At 50.0% G+C, this 4589-nt stretch overlaps 1 long non-coding RNA gene across 1 annotated transcript in view; it reads left to right on the top strand.

Annotated features, from left to right (window-relative positions):
- The first annotated feature begins 322 nt into the window (after positions 1-322).
- Positions 323-4589, top strand: part of LOC107183342 — a 26302-nt gene continuing 22035 nt past the window's right edge. The window contains exon 1 of the long non-coding RNA XR_001514126.1: positions 323-402. This is a non-coding gene — a long non-coding RNA (uncharacterized LOC107183342). The remainder of the gene's footprint in view (positions 403-4589) is intronic.

Genomic DNA, 4589 nt, shown 5'->3' on the forward strand with positions numbered 1-4589 from the left:
CTCGCCCTAAGCCCTGGCTTTGTAACAAACGGCTCAACTGAGGCCGCCTGGGTGCGGATGAGCCCTGGTGTAGCCCTCAGCTGCCAGACGCTGCCAGACCCTGAGGGAAGGCGGTACTTAACCGGGGCAGGCCTGTGAGTGTGGAGCTTTAACAGGCTGTGCAGCCTGGGGCAAGCTCTCTGCCTCTCTGAGCCTCAGTGTCCTGTCTGCGCTCTGCAAGGATAGCTCTTCCTCCTGGGGTTGAGGGTGGAGTGACATTTCCCACCGAGCGCTTCAGCGGGCGCCTGGTGCATTTACTATGCTTATGATTAGTGGGAGGTGCATCTTCTCAAGATGAATTGTTCTTGTTCTCCTAGAGAGAAGGAGGCACCCAGAGAGGAGTGACTCGCTCACCTTCAGACAGTAAGTGGTGGGGCTGGGATTCCACCAGTGATGTCTGCGTTCAGAGCCGCGACTCACCCCAGTCCGTGCAAAGTCCCCCCACAAAGAATCTTCTAGAAATGGCTTAGTAAGAGCAACCAGGTGTTGTGTCGCCTTCCGAGGCTTCTGTGTATTTTGGTTGCTAGTGCCTGGCACACGACACCTGCTCGGCTCCTGTTTATTACATAATAGTAACAGTGAGGAGCCTTTTCAGAACATCTACTGAGGGCCGGGCAGCTAACCACGCATTTCACACGGGTGATCCCATTTAACCCTTCAGACACACCTAGGAAGGAGACCGCACGTTGGAGATGAGACACCCGAGGTTTGGGGACATTCGATAATGTGCTGGTGCCCACAGGGGCTGGGCGAGCATCCAGGTGTTGTGACTCCGGACAGGGGGGACCTGGTGTGCGCTGAGCCTACCCTGAGCCGCGCACGGCACTCAGGACATCGCCGATGTTTCTCGCTCCATCCTCTCAATAAGCTTGTTGTTAAAACTTTATTTTACAGACGAGGAAAGGAGGGCTCAGTGACTTTCACATGTATTTGCTGAAGGTCACACAGCTGCCTGCCTACCCACAACAGTTCTCTCTCTCTCTCTCTCTCTCTCTCTTCTCTCTCTCTCTCTCTCTCTCTCTCTCTCCCCTAGCCCAGCATGCGCCAATCTATTTCGAAAGTTGAGGTCTTCAACCAAAGTTGGGGTGCTCTGTGGAGACAGGGGCAGACACGGTTTTAACGGGTGTTGCTCTCACACAAAATGTGGCTCCTCCCATGAGAAGGCAGGCCAACGTGGTATTTCCTGGACTCTGAGAGGGAGGGCATGTCAGCGATGTGTAGTGAGCAGACAGTGATGGAGGGTCTGGAGGGAAGATGGACGTAAATAGAGGAGCCAGGGCTGAGGGGGACAGGGGGCCCGCAGGCCTGCTCTCTGCCTGCAAGTGCACAGCACAGAGCCTTGCCGGAGCCAGAGCGCCTGCTCCCGCCTCAGCAGCGCCCCCTCCTGTCCTTTCCTCCTCCCGCTGCACAGGGCGCTGGGTCTGTCCCCACCTGCCTGCAGAAAGACTGCCCCCCTCCTCCCAACCCTCCCCCCATTTCTAAAGCAGGGGAGGGAGGGGCAGCATCTGTGTTACCCAGTGGCATCAAATAAGGTGGATTATTTTGTTTGTCCTCCAATCCACCAAGTAAAAAGCAAAAGACCTTGAACCTGGAGTTACTCAGTCCTGAAGGGCAGACGTCTGGGATCTGTGTCTTTCACATGAGCCAGGTTTTGCCAACCTGGTTGTGTGCTGTGCCAGACAAGCTTCTCCCGGCCCCAGAATGCTCAGCGCACTGGGCACTTAGTAGGTGGTTTGGCGAGTCCTGGCGACCCGCCGACCCACAGCTTAAGCTGCTCTGGTGGGCGGGCAGGGCGGGGCGGGCATGAGCTGCCAGAATGCCTGCATCCTGACCTGCCGGCTCCCTGAGAAAGTGAAGGTCAGGGTGTGAGGCTTCCGGGCAGGAAGCCGGCCTGGGCATCCTGCAGAGAAAGTTGAACCTGCACTTCATGGAGTTTAAAGATGATTTGTCAGTGGCGACAATGTGCAAAAATATATTTCTGTTGCAGCATCTCCCAATCGCCGGGATTTATAGTTTCATCACTCGGGTTTGAAAGCACACCCGTGTGCTCCGGCAAATGGGAAAATGCATGAACAATTTGTTGGTTGTTTTTTTGTTGTTGTTTTTTATCAAGTTTCCCCAAATACGTAAACTCTGAGAGGGCCTTGTTCTTTTTAAATGATCGTTCATTTGTCTCTAGACTCTATCTTTTGGCACAATTTATTATTCTCTATTTCAAAAAACTTAAATGCATTTTGCATATTAGCACGTAACTCTTGTTCCTGTCTCCTCCGTTGTGGCAAAGGCTGGATTGCTTTTATAAAGAAAAAAATGGCTAATAAAATTGGCCTCAGCACCAATGCTCTGCAATTCTTATGAACAGTAAAGTGGTACTTACCGTCATTGATGTTAAAAGCTATTTCTAAATTATGGTGCCATTTATTATCTCTAGTGTCCAAAGTAAGTTTAAATGATGCTTATAATTCATGTTTTACCAAATTTCCTTTTCCCCCTGAGGATACCTCTGATTAACTTATGCACATTAAAGCGCTTTTTAAATTCTTCTTTTATTGCCATTATGCTCTGAAAGTCTCAGCGATTCTCAAAAATGGGTAATAAACTTGAGATAAAATGCTGCAGTTTTAGATCAATGCTGACATATCACTGTGGTGATTTCTACAGAGCTAAAGTGATAATGCTTCATATTTACGGAATATATACTAGGTTATTACTGCAGTATTACCATTTTGTTCTAAGATGAAATGAGTAATTTACCAATTTATTAAACAGTTACATTTAAGTATTGCTTAGGACATTACCACCCCAATCTGTTTACTTAGCTTGAAGAGTTACCATTAAGATACCCTGTTTATTTAGGTAAAATTTGTAATCATCATGCCTTCCATTAACCGACGTATTTTTCTGCGAGGCTAATTGTCTGGAAATGAGTTTCTCCTTATTTACTGGCTCCATTCTGCTTAGCTGGCTAAAAACGTCACCCCGGCAAGGAGTGCGAGGGAAATTAATAATACATACAGAGAACAGTTTTAATTAGTATAATACCAAATGTTAATAAAAGATTTATGACACCGTTAAAAAGTTCTAACGGAAGAGATCGTAACCGCTCCGGGCTCCGTGTGTCAGGAGGGGACAGCCTGGCTGCAACCTTTTGTGCGAGGCTGGATGTGGGTGGTGCTGGGGAGCTGCGGGGGCTCCTGGGGGCACAGGCTGGTGCGGGGGAGACCCTGCCTTTGACAGGTTTGCTGGGAGCGGAACAGACAGGGTTCACACTAAGGAATGGGAATTTGGGGCATCGATGTAGAACGCCAAGTCTAACTCGAAAAATGGCAAGCTTTCTGCAAAGGAGAGGAATACAGTCTGAGCCTCTCCCCCCTTCTCTCTCTCTCTCTCTCTCTCTCTCTCTCTCACACACACACACACACACACACGCACACACACACGCACACACCAGCCCTGAGACATTTTTCCCGGGCACATAGGTCTTCAGTTCCAGTTGGGAACAGGTGGGACTTTGAGAGGCTGGGCTGCTGTTAGCTCAGAAACGCTGGGGAAAATGGATCGATCTGGAACTGAGAAAAGGAGACATCTACGAGCATCTATTATGCGCCATCTGCTTACACATGTCTGCTGGAATGGGCACAGCTGTGAGCTAGCATTATCCCCCTGTTGTGGGTCCGGAAGGGAAGCCCTTGGGAGGGTCAGGCAGAGGGAGAGCAGGGCAGGACGCACCTCGGTCTGTGGAAACCTCACAGCACTGACCCCGTGTGGCAATACCACTGAGGAGCAAGCAACCCCGTTGTCATCTGCACCTTTTGTCCCCATGATGTCAGCTAGTGGGTGTCCCGACGAGTGATGGGATGCTCCCGTTTGCATCTGGAAATCTGGACGGGCGGGTGCAGTCCCACCCTCCCACTGTCCTGCTGGCACCGAAGGGGCAGCGCTCTTTCTGAGGTGCCCATCTGCCCTGCCATGACATGAGGTCACAAGGGCGGGGCCATTTCTTACCCTCTTCAGATCCTCCGTGCCTGCCACATGGGAGGCCCTGTTTCTAAAAAAATGTTTTTATTGATTTTAGAGGAAGAGAGAGGGAGAGAGAAACATTGATCGGCTGCCTCTTGCAGGCTCCCTACTGGGGATTGAGCCTGCAACCCGGGCATGTGCCCTGACCGGGACTCGAACCAACAACCTTTTGGTGCATGAGCCGATGCCCAACCAACTGAGCCACACAAGCCAGAGCAGTAGGTCCTTTTAAAAAGATTTAAAGGAGCCTGGCCAGGATGCCTCAGTGGTTGAGCTGTGGCTCCATCCCCAGTAGGGGGCATCCAGGAGGCAGCCAATTAATGATGCCCTCTTATAATTGATGTTTTCTATCTCTCTCCCTCTTCCTTCCTTTCTGAAATCAATAAAAATATATATTTTAAAAATAATAAAAAATAAAAAGATTTAAGAAAGTCCTGGCCAGGTAGCTCACCTGGTTAGAACATCCTCCTAATATGCCAAGGTTGTGGGTTCTATCCCTGGTCAGGACACATACAAGAATCAACCGATGA

This window comes from Myotis davidii, unplaced genomic scaffold, assembly GCF_000327345.1.
Source record: "Myotis davidii unplaced genomic scaffold, ASM32734v1 scaffold399, whole genome shotgun sequence".
Classification (NCBI taxonomy): Eukaryota; Metazoa; Chordata; class Mammalia; order Chiroptera; family Vespertilionidae; genus Myotis; species Myotis davidii.